At 40.5% G+C, this 8,140-nt stretch overlaps 2 non-coding genes across 2 annotated transcripts; both read left to right on the top strand.

Moving 5' to 3' along the window:
- The first annotated feature begins 465 nt into the window (after positions 1-465).
- On the top strand, positions 466-536 carry trnag-gcc (transfer RNA glycine (anticodon GCC)). The gene has a single exon. It is a non-coding gene; the product is annotated as a tRNA-Gly (tRNA).
- A 553-nt stretch (positions 537-1,089) lies between these two features.
- Positions 1,090-1,163, top strand: trnai-aau (transfer RNA isoleucine (anticodon AAU)). Its single transcript has one exon. It is a non-coding gene; the product is annotated as a tRNA-Ile (tRNA).
- The last annotated feature ends 6,977 nt before the right edge of the window (positions 1,164-8,140 follow it).

Genomic DNA, 8,140 nt, shown 5'->3' with positions numbered 1-8,140 from the left:
GCTGTAGTGTTACTTTTACAAAGACGGTCGATGAAAAAAAGAATGTTGACCAGGGCAATACTTTGAGTTTACACTTACAGCTTGTCCAAGGTCATTCATTATTAATACTATTAGTAATATCTTCGTTAAAGACTTTGATGTCCACAGCTCAAACATGAGAGGTTGAGCTTTATTAGCTCCACCTTTCGGAAATTCCGGATACTATTATTTTGCTTGTCGTATTATAGGAGAATTTACGGTAACTCGCGGTATTTACCGGTAGCTTGCGGTAGACTGCGTACAGCGTACCGCAAAATAATGCGGTATCGCCCGTGCATTTTGAATGGCTGCATCTGTAGGCTGCCAAAAGTCTCCGAAACCAAATTTTGATAGCAGAAAATTCTCACTCGTCCAGAAGTTCCCTTGGGACCCAACATCCAGCACAGAGTGGTAAAAAAGCGTCTTTTTTGGAGACCCTTACAGCGTGCATTGGTGGTTCAGTGGTAGAATTCTCGCCTGCCACGCGGGAGGCCCGGGTTCGATTCCCGGCCAATGCAGTGGCTTTTGCAGCGAGCGGCTCCATCACTTGCATCCCCTTTCAACTCGCAACTGAAAACCCTCTGAAGCTTAGAAGCTGTGAGCCAGGTCAGTACCCGGATGAGGGTGACCTACAGGGAAAAGCAAAGCTTACAGCTGGAAGCGGTGTTAATGGAGCCAGCGGTGGGGCACTCACCCTGAGGTCTGTGCGGGTCCCAATGCGCCAGTATAGTGACGGAGACGCTGTGTGGTAAAAAGGCGCCGTCTTTTGGATGTAAATCCGAGGTCATAGCTCTCTGTGGTCATTAAAAGTGACCACCAAAACATTTGACAAAAGCTCTTGGTAATTGATGGTCTTCAATAATGCTTCTCCTTTAGGTACATTTGAAATCAGCTGAAAAATGCTGTGAAATGGGGGGGCACTTCAGGCCAGTGTAGGATTTGGGATACAAGAACCATTAAACAGCACGAGAAAGCCCGTACACTGAATCGCAGGGCTTTCTATTCAAAGAAGGACAAAAGAAATTTCTCTGAATTCCATTTTTTGCAGCACAGCGAAGACAGCGGGCACGAGGCCTGTTAGCTCAGTTGGTTAGAGTGTGGTGCTAATAACGCCAAGGTCGCGGGTTCGATCCCCGTTCGGGCCAGGCAGTCTCCTCCGCTCTTGCCAAAACCCGTTACTGTGGTGAGATTGGTGGTTTTGCAAAGACGCCACATACTGCCGACAGACGAGAGTGTTGCGGGAGAAGAGAGAAGTGATGGAAGATTGAAGAGTGTCCTAGGTGGAGCCAAGATGAAGTGTCACAATTGCCTAGCGGAGGATTCCAAATGTTTAAGATGGTAAAAATAACCGGAAGTGATCCCCCAGTCCAGCGCAGTCTGACGTACTTCTGTCATATAAAGTGAAACTAGATGTCGAACTGGAGCCTCACCATCTGCATAAGTGAGGCTCCAGTTATACATCTAGTTTCACTTTAAATGACAAAACTGAAGAGACTTAAAAGAGCTGGAGAGGATTTCTTACAACTTTTGAGCCGGCACAGTTTTCGAAAACGTTTTCTTCACGCTGCACTGTACAACACAGACAGCCAAGAGTCTCCAAAACAAAACGAATTGACAGATAGGAGAAAAGTCCCACTCGTCCTAAAGTTCCCAAAATCCAGAACTGAGCGTAAACAAAGTGTTCAAGTAGCGTGGGAATGCTACCCCTAATCCTAGCTGGAGTTTGAGCGTCTGGTTCAGAGTTTGCTCAAGAGTTTACCTTTCACAGATGCGCAAAGATGAATGTTGAGGGTGCACGCTTCAACGCGCCTTACAGTGCAGGGAGTGATTAGAGACTATTCGTGACGTGTGCTCGTTCCCATATACCGTACGCCCCGGGTTGCAGTGCTAGGATGACGTCCAATACCGCTTCGGCACGTAACGGCATTATATTCAAGTGCAGGACGTGAGGGTTTTATTTTGTTCGTTTTGTTCTGCTCTGCTTTGCTTTGTTTTGCTTTCCATGGCGTTCGTAAGAGGGTCAATAAAAAGGCGATTCCTGCGTCTAACACGAATGTAAGAGCTATTTCAAGTGCGGCTTCTTTTTTTTAATGGAGATCGACTTTGAAAAAGGTTTCCGCCGGAGCCTCGCGATCCATGTGAGATTGTAGCAAGAACGCAACAACGGCGGCGCTCGCTGTAGTTGTGGCCGAGTGTTTAAGGCGATGGACTAGAAATCCATTGGGGTCTCCCCGCGCAGGTTCGAATCCTGCCGACTACGGTGTCCTCCTCACGTCGTCGTGTGCCGGCGCAAGCAAGGAAAAGTGCCTTTCTGCTTTTCCTGGTGGTTTTAAAACGCGAGATCGCTTGTACCCGCTGCCTTGGAAAGAAATGTCTACATGTTTACTTGCACATTGTCTATTGTTTGTTTGTACATTGTCTTGATGCACTGTTTGCACTTTGTCTTGTTTTTTACACTTGTTTTACAATCGAGAGACCTTCTGTAAGTAAGAATTCCATTGTACCAGTACCGGTTACATATGGCAATAAAGTTCAAGTTCAAATGCTTCAGCGTCCGCAAACGGCATTTTGCAGCTGGAAGCAGATGGCGACGCTTTTTGCGGTCGCGTGTCTTGTGCCCCATTTCCGGCCTTTAACATCGAATCAATAAAGCTGTTAGAACCGACACCATAGGTGCTTTTCTTACAACTTTTGATCTGACTCAGTTTCGGAATGCAATTCCTGAACACTGCGAGAGACAACCTACAGATGCAGCCATTCAAAATGAGCGGTAAAAACCCGTGGTACAGTAACCAACCCGCAGGGCATCGTAGGGCACCGCGGTAAGTGATTGGCTGGCCAAAATGACCGACAGGGGCACTCGTGGTGCATTGGTTGGTAGTGAAAAGATTTAATCATTTAATGTCTTTACTGTGCACATTTCAATCCGCTTAGTTTTGAATATTTATATGGAATTTTACCACTAAAGGGAAATTTTAGTAGCTGAGCATAAAAAGAAGAGGAGCATAACGCATCTGAAGGTCATAAACGATATTAATTTAGGAACATAAACATTACTGTATGTACATAAACTGTACTGTGTATGGCTGGTCTTGATAGTTTAAAGAAAAAATACACACCAGTCTTCCATTTCTCCCTAAACATTTTAAGCATGAAAGTTTTATGAAACGGTACCCAAATATGTGATTGCTGTATAGAATGAATTTTAATTTTTAAAAATTATTTAACACGAAAATTAAGCTGTTTACATCTTCCGCCTGAGAACAGTCACCCGTTGCTTCCCAACGCAGAAACACAGCCACTAACTAGCAAAGAGAGGACATTAGCTAGCCAATATGATAAAGAAATAAATGATTATTTTGTTTATTTCTTTTGCACATTTATTTGAACATTTCCATCGATTGTACAAGCACTCGGAAACTGTCTAATCCCTAGTTCATCAAGCATTTACCGGTCTGGTGCCGGTCTGTGTCTTCTAGGATATAATGCCAGCGAACTCTTGTTTTTATGTCCACTATACCTACGCTGGGCAAACGTTCCGAGGTCAAATTCTTCCAGCACGGGGGTACCTTTAAAGCGGAGACGACGGCACCGAAATTTTTTGGCGCGCCTTCTCTTTAAAGCCCTGGCCAAATATGAAGACAGTACGTACAGTTATAATTCAAACGGAATTAAAAACTACACATCCCAGTTACCATGGTGGTGCTTGTGATCATTGCGTTTAACCAACGAAACAGGGCGAAAAATCAGTCACATGACTTTGGGGCAGAGTTTCGAAAGCTTAACCTATCAGCAACAAAGCGAAATTTACACGATAGGCTACCTCAAACTGTCAGTTACACGACTGTGTATGTCGCTTAAGCCACTCCTATTTGGCATTTTAGTTATGGAGGCGAGAAGACGCCCCCCCCCCCCCCTCTGGGTGTCTGATTTGCCGCCATCTTTAACTGTTCGGTGTCCGAATCGGAGTAGCTACGCGTACGAAATAAAGTTAATCCCAACTACAAAACATATATTTTTGTGGTAAGAGGGCGCAAAACATCAGTATTTACTGCTATTAATTACTGTACGATTTATAGTTGAAATCTGAGCCTAGATATAAAGTTAGATATGAAGTTAAAATCTCGACAAAGCAATGTAGGAAATACAGAGAAAATAAATCCTTTCTGACATCTAAAATCAGTTTCGATCAAGGTCTCTAAACGAACAAGAAAAAGAGGATTTTCGGAGGGCAATTACGCTGTGTTTATATAGAATAACTGATTTATGAGCAATCTAATTTCTTGTTCGTTTAAAACAGTGAAATGTCAGCTGCAAAAGATCGCACCAGAAACAGCACTCTCTCTGCTTGTCATAGACGTTCAGGAAAGGCTGAATGAAGTCATGTCAAGTACAATAATTCGGTGATCAATAATAACAGTTGTAGGACAGTATATAAGGAGGATAAGGATTTTGAAGTTGACTCGAAATCTGATAGGTAACCAGTGCAAGGACTTGAAAACAGGTGTAATGCATCCCTGATAGGATTCTTGCTGTCATATTCTGAACATATTGAAGATTGCTCAGTGTGGATTTAATTTCCCCAGTGAACAGGATGTGCATTTATTGATTCTAGAAAAAAAGCCATTCTTGATTTCTCTAGTTCACTTTAAAATAAACTATTATTCCACAATGCAGAGTATTACATGGCCAGTATTTACACATGATATTTGTGATTTAAAGAAATTAACACAAGCAGCTTTTGGAGATTTAAGTGTTGGCTGAGTTATTGCAGGATAAAAGACTAGAGATGTTGGCAAGAAGAAGATAATTTGGGGAAAGCTGAGGAATACACTTATAACAAGAACACTTCCTATTGGGGTTAGGCATACTTTTGATGAAGATGAAGTTAACAGACTATATGTTTACATAGATACTGAAATAAGGATTGTATTTTAGATTATGTGTAGTTGCTGGCATTGAACTGTGTGTTGGATGCATATGAATTGAAGGAATGGGCAAACATGGGCTGATGCGGATCCACAGAGCCAGCATATTAAGATGTTTATAATTAGAGGCAATTTGTTTAAATAACTAGGTATGGATACTGATGTGCAAGAGAGGTGGAAAGGCTGTTTCCTTAAGCCAGCACTATAAAATATTTTATTCTCAGTGAGATGCTGCCATTTCATCGTGGGTTTCTAACACTGTGTATAGTTCCATCCACACAGTGCCTTTACTTCCATCCATTTCTAATCTCTTTATCCAGTACAGAGGATTTGGAGCCTATCCCAGTAAGCAACGGACACAAGGCAGAATACACCCTGGACGTAGCGCCAGTCCATCACAGGACAGACAGACACAAACACACACACACCAGGGCCAGTTTTCCCATAAACCAATTAACTTACCAGTATGTTTTGGAGTGCGAGAGGGAGTCATATCACACATATGGAGAAAAACCATGTAACCCAGAGAGAACATGTAAACCCCACACACACAGGATGGCAGGAATTGAACCTAGGACCCCAGTGCTGCAAGATAGCAATGCTAACCACTTCGCCACCATTATAAATGGATGGATATCTTAGTTATCTTTCTAGTTCACAGGTTTGCATGCATAATTTAATTTTGAAAGCCACTGAGACATCAGGTACTACTGTTGTATTTATGAAAAAGAAACACAACAAAAAACATACTAACAACTGTGCCATCCTACTCCTTAGTTAATACATTTTATTATTCATAAACAGTTAACATTGTTAGCAAAATATTTTGAATTATATTTAACCCTATTTTTTCTTTAGTTTTGTATTTAACTTATTATATGATAGTCAGACTTAATGTATATTTGAACAATGAAAATATATTTTTACAAGATGCGGGGGAAAGTGCAACAGCTTATTACAGTGCTAAATTTAATATTATTGATTGCTAATAGTTTATGCTAACACCTAACTTTCTTAATTAGATGTATTTAAAACAGTGAACTAAGTGTAACATACTATTCAGAAATACAATCGAAAATAGTTTTGTGGTGTTTGTATGGATGAAACATTTCTAAAATGTATAACGTAACAAAATTAAAGACGATTAAAATCTGTAATCTTTCCACTTGTAATGTCATTAGACAGAACAACACGTTTCTGGTTTGTTTTAATTAGTATTAGTTAGTAGTTAGTAGTTTTAATTTAATTAGTTTTGCAATTCGCACTGATTCCCTTGCGAAGATATGGACTTAAGAATATTCGTGCCTGGTCAAAAAATGGCATTAAGCACTTAAAATTAATATGGTTAATAATAGTAAACTGTAACATGCTGTAACAAGATCGGTTAAACTGCGAAGAAAATGCTTTCAGAGAAAATGTTTCAGGTGTGAAGAACATAGATCTCCAATGCAATTTCAACCAAACCTGTTCCCACACACCCTGCCCCCACTACCATTAGAATATACACAAAGCACTGAAATCTTTCGAGCTAATGATCAGGTGACCCGAGAGAGAGCGAGAGAAACACCAAGGGGTGCGGAACCAGGGAACTATTTACATGGAAAACGGGCGATCTCCCCAGACTGTCTGCCCGTTTCACTGTTACCTGGATACCTCTTTATTTAGAACTCACTAACACTGATTTTTAGTTTAGAAGGATTCAAGTTGGGTTTTAGATGAAAGGCAGCGACCTTAATCAAGCCCAAATCATAATTGAACCCATTCAGAGCCTACATTACATTTTAGCGTTTCATTCTGAGCAGAAGACCCTCACACCTGAAGAAGGCTTGCGTTTTCTCTCTTCTCTTTTAAGCATGTGTACAATGTGTAATACAATTACAATGTGTAATTACAATGCTGTAATACAATTTGAATCGTATGAGGGTGGGGGGGAGGTGTCTTTCGCTGGAAATCTCGCCTGCTTCTACTTTACGAGTACAACCCCCTCTCTGCCGGAGTGCTGGCTGTGACGAATTAAACCGGTTTCACAGGTTTCAATCACAGACCATGTGACATGGGAGTCAGGAAACTAACACACAGCGCCACCGGATTTGATAACACTATAAAAACGCTATAAAATAATGTGACTAGGCACAGAACAAGTTTACAGCACAGTACAATAATAAATGCTGACCATGACTTTAGAAGCATAAATTGCCTTACACTCAATTTAAACACAAGCTGTCTTTAGCCCTCTAAGCTGGTTCATACAGAAATGTAGAGATCCAGGCTCAGAACACACAGCTTCATTAGCGAAAACATATGCAGGACAACTAGAGAAGACGTTTTACAGAGGATGGATTTTTAGAAACATCTCATCAGTGACATCACTGAAGTCAACTCCTAGGTACTGTAACTGTCGTGTGGATAGTTTCACAAGAATCAGACAAAGGTTTAAGCATCGCTTGTTCTAGATAAAACTGCAAAAAAAAACAACAACAACCCATAATGTACTTCTTTGCGGCTCTGTTTGCCCAAATCATATATTCACAACGTGAAATCTAGAAAATAATATTACGTAACCAAAATCCGCAATATGGAAACAGAACCTGTGTAATTGTTGATAGATGATGTACTCGTAACATTTTTTCAAGACGAACTACAACATTTAAAAAATGACTTGTATGTACTTGATATCTCTAATCAATCCACGGGTCCCAGCACAAAAACGAAACTAAAACGCATACCGTTTCGCGCTTCTTATTAGTTGCTCAAAAGTAATTTGACCGTATGAAATGCATAATATAAACCTAGAAACATATATGTGAGCAGTACTTAAGCACTGTAGTATCGGTGTTAAGACATACCTCTCAAATACTGTAAATCAAGTTAAAAATATCTCAAGACCGATTCTGGTCATAATGAAACCATGTTTCGTGTATGTTTTCTTTAAAGTACCAAGACCAGCCATATACTGTATGTTTATGTTCCAAAATTAATATCGTTTATGGCCTTCACACGCGTTGCAGTATGCTCCTATTCTTTTTATGCTCAGCTACTAAGATTTCCCTTCAGTGGTAAAATTAGATATGAATATTCAATACTTAAACGGGCACAGTTAAGACATTAAATATACATATACATACTGTATACAGTACAGTTTTCATACGGTAAAATGTTTATGTTCCTAAATCAATCTCTTTTATGAGCATGTG

Source organism: Atractosteus spatula, chromosome 27 (genome assembly GCF_055471065.1).
Source record: "Atractosteus spatula isolate fAtrSpa1 chromosome 27, fAtrSpa1.hap1, whole genome shotgun sequence".
NCBI classification, from domain to species: domain Eukaryota; kingdom Metazoa; phylum Chordata; class Actinopteri; order Semionotiformes; family Lepisosteidae; genus Atractosteus; species Atractosteus spatula.
This window is presented reverse-complemented; position numbering and strand designations above follow the sequence as displayed.